The sequence below is a fragment of the Passer domesticus genome, chromosome 3 (assembly GCF_036417665.1).
Source record: "Passer domesticus isolate bPasDom1 chromosome 3, bPasDom1.hap1, whole genome shotgun sequence".
NCBI lineage: Eukaryota > Metazoa > Chordata > Aves > Passeriformes > Passeridae > Passer > Passer domesticus.
The window spans coordinates 93,313,387-93,321,224 of NC_087476.1; the positions used below are offsets into that span (position 1 = coordinate 93,313,387).

A 7,838-nucleotide genomic window follows, 5' to 3' on the forward strand; every position below is an offset into this window, starting at 1 on the left:
ATATGTAAAAGAAGAAAAAGCATATTCATTATCAGGAAAAAAGGCCTTGTTCAATTGAGCCCAATACTCCAGAGCACAGAACGACTTTCTGGATTGTTGTTATCTGGTTAGAAAATATTTCCCCAAATATAGCTTAATTCCCATTTCACAGCAGCCCTTTGCATTCTAAATAACATTTCTGGATTTCAGAAGGGAAACTGAGGGATAACTGACCAAGATTAAAGGTCTGAATAAATTAAAATCTGCCTCTCAGATTCCTAGGAGTAAGTGAACTCAGAATTAAATTTCCAGAGACTGGTCCTTTCTGAGAGCTAAAAGCAGCCGTTTGCCAGGCTCTTTGGAACATCAGCAGCACCACCACAATCAAACATCTGGGGAGGAAATTGGCTCTTCTGTAGAGGGTTTGGCCAGGACACAGAGAGCTCAGCTTTGCAAACAGCCGCTCTTCTCCTCTTTATGACAGCAGCAAGGTGCAAAACAGATACTGAGGAGTTCACAGCTCCTCGGAGTGTGATGGTTCTAACACCTCCCAGATCTGATGCTAGCACTGTGTGCATCTATGACCAGATTTTCAACTCTGCAGTACTAACACAGAACTCATAAGAGTAAGACAGAGGGGAAACATCACATTTTCCAAAGCTGTTTGGGCAACAAGCCCTCTCATGCTGTTGCAGAAACACACCATACTGAATAACTCCACCACAGCATGGTGAGAATTGCATTCTCTGGTGAAGTATATAAGTCAAACGTCTCCTGTCAGAGTAGCAATTAGGAAACTTTTATACTGGTTTAAGGGTAGTATTAAGCCTGGGGCTGACACAATATAGAAAACATGACTTTTTGAAGTACAGTCTTTGAAATTGTCCCCTAAAAGACACAAAAGGACAGATTTTAAGTGTGTAGCTCCCACACAAAGCTACACCAATTTATACCAAACAAAAAATATACCCCAGTGTCTCTATATATGTTCAGATTAGCAAGGTACACCATTTTTCAAAAGCAATTAAATGATATTACCATAAAAGTGAGAGAATTTTCTCACAGTAAAACCAACAACTTTCCTAAAAATTACAATATGGCATGCTTTCCCCTTTCTTCCTTTGCAAACTAAAAATATCCCTTGACATTTTTGCTGTGAAAACATCCTCAGGTGTTTTTTACTGCACCTCCATTCTGTCTCTTTACCATCTTTTTCTTTGAAAGGAAGAAGACAAGCCCACAGATAGATTGCCATTAACTGTAGTGGAATTTAGGCCAACCTAGATCGCTCAGTAGCCTTTTTGCAGTCCTCGGACCTTGTACCAAAACCACATAAACTGGAGGAAACTGTAGATAAGGTAAGTATGAGGGCAGGTTACATGGACACTGTCTATACCCATGTGCAAATTTAAGCAACAGTGATACTCAGGCCTAAAAAGCTGCATAAAGGCTTTAAAACAGAATTACATCCATGTTGGCTAACGTCCTACACACCATGGGTTATACTCCTTATTTTCACCACAGTCTGGCCTTGTCATTCTGCTGGAGTCCCCTGGAGCCCCTTTGATGAATTGGTCACTGGCAATGCTGTTAATCTGAGGGTGCAACAACCATCTCCTGCTCAGGGGCCATGTAAAACCAGCATTGAAACTGCTTTATGAGACAGATAACCAAAACTAGAGCAGTCACCACCCAAAACAGAGGCCACCTACAGGGCTGGAATAGGAGCAGAGCTGTGCTGAGTGTCTCAGGGTGTTTCTGGAGGGTTTGAAGCTATTGCTTAGAGCTGCATGTGTGTAAGAGATAAGTAGCAAAAAAATACCACAAGAGCACAGAAAGAAGGCAGCAAGGACACATCAGATATAGCTGGAGAGGCATGTGACTAGGAATACCAAGATGAGACTGATGTTACCACTAAAAGGTGCACAGGAACTATGAGAAAAGTCACTTTCCCTAAACACAGTGGGATTCACACAGCAGAAGAAAAAAAATTAGGTAAGAAAATGCCCCACAAAAATAATCAGATCTAAAGACACTTGACTAAGTCATCAACAAACACAACCCACAAAAGCCTCAAATACTAGTTTAAACAAAAAGTGTGACACCTTTTTCTACTATCTCTGCCCCCACCATCACTTTAAATCAGCTTTGTTACTCCAGTAATCATGAGCCTTGTTTGATAAAGACTGGAGCCCAAGCTGGCAAGGACGGTTGGGTTAGATTTTAGTTGGCAGTTTCACAGCTATCTTTATTTTCCAGACTCCTGAAAAGCACATACAAAAATATGTGGTTACATTTGTCCATCACCACAGACACAGACCAGCCAGGCACTCACAGGTCTGGGTACCACTGTCTAATTCCACTGCAGACCAAGTCAGGAGAAACCTTCCTCATGGAAAGACACTTTTAATGGGATTCCTTCATGTAAGCCAGTGCCTGCAAAGAAACAGTAGCCAAGGCACCACAAATAGAACCATCACCCATTCCACTCAGAGTCTCTGCGTAGGCACTGGGGTAATGATGACAGGCCAGAGAGTTGCCAGAATCAGGGCAGAGCAGCTCTTGCCAGACACTGAGGTTCCCATGAGCAGTAGATCCTTTCAGCAACACCCAGCAGAACAACGTGCAAATTCAGGGCAGCTTCATCCTCATAAGGACCCAGAGAAAGCGAGAAGCCACAGGCAGGATCAGGCTTACTCAGAGCCCCAGATGGTCTCTGCTGTGTCCTTTGCCTGCCTGCACCCATATGAGCTGTCTTAACTCCTTTCACTTCTCCTTCTCTCCTCCTGTTGCTTCAGTTCCCACTTTATAAAATTTAAAGCTTAACTTTACTATTTGGACCCCTCACCAGAGACGATAACCATAGCCTGACTTCCTTCCAAGGGGCATTCTCCCCTTTTCTGTCAAGGGGGGCACTGAAGCAGCAAGACAAGATACTCCTGAGAAGGAAAAACAGTTGTCCTCTGGAATGAAATATTAATAGTGAACTTCAGTACCTCCAGGGTTAAAGCTGGTAACAAAGCAAAGCTTAGGTCAGCAGACTCTTAAATATATTTATTAAGCATGTGTTTAAGCAATCAGCTAAAACAGGGTCAGAGGTGCCATAGTATCATCTAAAGCTCCTTTTATTTTCCTCTCATTTTGGCCTTTGGAAAAAGCATAGTCATAGCTAGATCTCATATGTTGCACAATAATTGAAATTTTCATAGAGAATTCCACAGTAAATTGGTAAATTGTTAGCAGACTGTATTGCCACAAGCTTGTCAGCATTTCTATTTTCTTTTTTTTTTCTTTTTTTTTTCTTTTCTTCTTTTTTTTTAATTTTTATTTAATTTGGTTTAAATTTGTGCTCCATCATCATTTTGTTTCATAATTTGTGTGTCATCAACTCTGGTCATCTTGTGACCCTCTGATTTGAGAAAGCATTTTAAAAAAGCTATTTCTAAAGCAAACAGGATTTTCCCCCTTAACTATTCCAGGAAACAAATTCTTCCCAAAAGCCATCATTAAGGAAAAGTCAGAAAGAGTTCAGATTTTTATGAGTGAAGCAAATAAGCTGCTACAGTATCAAAAACAATCTGGAATTCAGCTTATGAAGTTCTAGATCTTTTTGTAGAAAAGAAACCACTGACTGATAGTGTTTCCATCTCATGAAAATGAATTGCGTTCACAGAATTTCAAGCAGCTTGTGAGTAGATTTTTAGTAACAGGTATGAAAGTAAGTAGTGCTTGACTTTGCTCCTCCACTTGCCATCTGTAATCACCTTACCCAAAAGTAGATGTCTTTTTCCTGACAAATTTGGTTCTTATCTGTTCAAAGTGGCAAGAGTCTTCACCCCTTGGGCTGTACTGACTCTTCACATAAGCAATCAAGACATGGTAATTTTACTGTCTGTGGATCAATGCCCAAGTGAGGTCTCCTAAGGAAAATTTGGAGGCGGAATGAGAACCAGCAGAGGGAGTATCATAATTGATCCCCTGTGGGAACATTTCTTGCAGAAGAATCCAGAGCCTTCAGTTGGTCTCAGGACCCTATTGTGTTAAGAAATATACATGCCTACAAGTAAGCACGCTTACATTGTTTCACTACATTTTCCATGCAGGCAATGGATTTTTTGCAAAGGTCATTGGGTCCAAGCCAATCACCACTGGGAATATAAATTGTGTGTTCTTCACATTGAATCATAGAGAGGGGGTGGGTGGGAGAAGTGAGAGACAGATTTGTAGCTTTCTTCTTTTTCTTATTTAAAATTAATAAGGCTATTTGTCATTATAACACCAATATTCCTGGTTATTCTATAATGTTTGACATCCTGTAGTCTCAAACATATTGAAAATAAAGTACTACTGTCCTAGGAGAAAATCTAAGCCCAGAAAAGCACATTGATGTTCATGCACCCCAGCTCATCAAATATGTACTAGGAGGAAGAACAACTATTTCAAGAACAAACGTATGATATGCCCTCAAACATCTGAAAAGAGCTTTTGCCCTCCAGTAAAACAAATTATGTCCACAGGGAGAAATCCAGACCTTCACCAGTGGGAACCTGACTTCAGTGGAGTGGCCATTTCATAATGGAGGGAACTACAGTTTATGCTCATCTACCACCTCAGTAATAAGCTTTTTTTTTTCCAGTAGGTCCACCTATTTTTTGAGTTTCATCTACCCTCAGAGGTTTACAGACACTAACTCCCATTTGATTTCCGTCCCACTGGGTAAGTTAATGGCTTCAACTCTGAGACCAAGCTTACAACTGGAAGAAACTCGTCCCTGAGAGGCACTGCCATGAAGGAGCCTGGCCTGCAATAGGACACAGAATGGCAATTCCACTGCCTATTCAACAAGCTGAAAGCCCAGCTCTTATACATCCATCAAAGTCCATTTTAATTGGGAGCCTAAAGCTATTTTACTCATCAGTAATAAAGGAGCAATTAAGTTCACAGCCAAAAAATGAATTAATGAGATACTGCAAACAAGTTAATTAACTCCTTCATGGGTATTCAGATAGAAACCACACAAAAAAACCCACAGGGTGTGCTAATTACTTCAGGGGTCTGACTAAAATGAAACAAAAATTAGATAACCACAACATTTGGAGCAAAGGCTAGGAGTCTGTCATTAAGCCATCTTCTTTCATATACAGTGAGCATAGGAAGCTGTGTATGACACTGCACACACAGAAACACCCACATCCCTACGTACAACTCATCAAGAACAGCTTCAAATTCGCTAACACTAAAGCTGAACCTATTTGCTCCATTTGCCTTGGCAAATGCTCTGGGGGGCACTCTCCTTACCCTAAGGAGAAGAGTTTGGCAAAAGAGTTGCTCTGTTCAAATACCCTTTAAGGGAAAGTAGAGGTTTAGCAAGGATGGCCTGGAAAAGACAGCATGAGGTATGTGACGCTGTGCAGTGCCTGGCCAAGGCTGACTTACTTAGGCTTGAGGAAGAACAAGAGGGTCTCTGTGTATATGTTTAAGAGGTTAAACTGTCATCCTTGACAATTTACATTAACTTTACAATATTTCATTGCCATGAGCTCAGGAATCCATAAAACCATTGGGCCAAATTTGCTCATCCCTGTGTTTTGGTCATTTATGGCCACACAAAGGACAGATACAATTCTACTAGTACAGGCAGAGAAGAGTTTTACTGAGGTTTCTTTGCCCTGGTCCAAACATACTTGAAATTTAGAGAAGCAGAAAAACAAGTCCTTTCCACATGGTGGCAAAACACAGCTGCTTTTAAAATCTCAAAACTTGGGCTATTTTTAAGGAAAAAGCCGAAGGTTCCCAGGGCTCACAGTGGAGTGTCAGCCTGCAGAATTCAATAACCAATCCAGGAAACCCATTTTGACATCTAGTTTCAAAGAGGGTATTGTAAACAAAGAGCAAGCCCACAGAACAATATCATTCTTGATCCCCATTTAAGTAGCAGGAACACAGAAAAGCCTCAGAAGTGGAGACATCTGTATTTATGTAGAGTGCTTTCCCTGTCTCTTTGTACTCCATTAAATTGCAAATGGCAAAATGGAATTTCTTTTTTGAGTAGATTAGCCCTTGCATCTTAAATCGCCCCAAACACAACAATGCCACTGCTAAAATATGAGAAGGACACTTTCTGAAATCTGCAGAAGCATTACAATATTTGTTTACAGTTAATATCATGGTATTTCAGCCTGGGCTCAGAGCAGCTCTCAGCAGCCACTACTGGCTTTATTGGGATTTGTTTTAAGTTAAAGAGGAACGAGACCAGAATCAGACCATGAGGACAGCATTTATATATGACAGCTTGTCCAGAACCTCACCTCAAAAGTATTTTTCTTTATTTGGATTCAGTCTGCAGAAAGAATTCTCATTCGTATACATGCACACATACTTTCTATTTTTTTCCTGCTAGGGCAAGCTAGGGCTAGAGGCTATCATACAAAGCCAGGTATGACAAACAAAAAGACAATGAGTTGTTATTGACAAGATTGGGAGAAAAAAAAAAAGGTTTTCTTTTTTCTCTCTACATGTGCTTAGCTAAACAAAGGCTAACAAGCCTGTAATGTTTTGCAAGAAATAGAGCTTGGGATTCATCTTGTCAAAATGATGGCTAAGTCTTCTGTTTTCCTGTCAGCACAAGTATTATCCATAGATTGACAGAAAGTATTTGTTAACTAACTTGGTTTTAGTATAGCAAAAACTATTTATTGCAGGTAACTTGCTTTTCTACAGGAAATACATAAATGCTTATTGTGGTCACTAAAGTAACCTGCCTAACACTAACTAGGTTGTGCTTAGGGACAAAGACATGATTTTTATTGCTGCAAATAACCTTCATTCCCAGATCAAAATTATTCTGCTTGCATGTATTTGTTTTCCTTTCTAGTGTATTTTGGCTGATTTCAAAGGGAGGTTGGTGAAGTCATCAGCACACCCAAAGCTTATACGTGTTCTGAATACCAGATTGTGACCCCACTGTTTGCATGTGTGTATTACTGCTGTAACTCTGCACCATCTCAGCGAGTAGTTTGCTTCAGTTTGCCCTGGGGAAGATAAGCAAGAGCATAATCTATGTGCCCCGTAGGTCTTGAGGCTGTTGAAATGCATATGCTATCTCTTAGGGAAGCAAAAAAAACACCCCAAAAACACAGGGCTCCAAACTGATCTTCAGCTGTATCAAAACAAAGAAATGGAGGCAAAACAATTATTGACTCCTGTGTTTACTACTCTCAGAATTTCTCATTCAGTGCTACAAGAGAAAGAAGTGAGCCTTTCTGGCCCAAAAATAGTCACACATCCTTTTTATATTTATTTATGAAGTTGCATAAAGTAGCAGGACATTAGCGGTAGTAGGAACTTTGTTCTTGGAATCAGGACAGAGGAGTAGGACGTCTTCCCTTCTGCTGAGAGAAATACTCACATGGCTTCCATGTCTGCCTCTTGAGGAGGTGCAGTTATAAAATATAGCACCACAGTCATGCTAGATAAATACAGCTTAGTGGAAAACTTAGTGGAAGTACCAGGTTCAGGGGCAGGTGGACTTTACTCCAGTTTGGTCATTGACTTTAGCAGTGACTGCCTCTTTGTCTGCTTCCCTCCCCCACCCTCTAGTAAATAAATTGTAGTCATAACTTCTTATAAATAGCATCTACGCTGCAGAAATATTACACTGACCTGCAAGCCTACTGTCAGGTCTGACTAACATTTGAAGCACACACTGAGCAGGGCAAAGTACTGCTGCAAACAGTCATAAACTGTTGGGCTTTGAGCTGTACTGATATGGCAGTGCTTTGGTCTCAGCTTTATGTTTTACAGCCACACTCTTCTGCTCTTATCAAAATGTGGTATATAACTGCCAACCCTGAGGAGTT

At 40.6% G+C, this 7,838-nt stretch overlaps 1 long non-coding RNA gene across 5 annotated transcripts; it reads left to right on the forward strand.

Moving 5' to 3' along the window:
- The first annotated feature begins 442 nt into the window (after window positions 1-442).
- Window positions 443-6,234, forward strand: LOC135298197 (uncharacterized). Of its 5 annotated transcripts, XR_010360199.1 has the most exons (5): window positions 443-709; window positions 1,204-1,337; window positions 3,459-3,689; window positions 3,800-4,042; window positions 4,616-6,234. It is a non-coding gene; the product is annotated as an uncharacterized LOC135298197 (long non-coding RNA). The 5 variants fall into 5 exon arrangements; XR_010360200.1 differs by lacking the exon at window positions 3,459-3,689 and having other exon boundaries at window positions 473-709; XR_010360202.1 differs by lacking the exons at window positions 3,459-3,689; window positions 3,800-4,042 and having other exon boundaries at window positions 475-709.
- The last annotated feature ends 1,604 nt before the right edge of the window (window positions 6,235-7,838 follow it).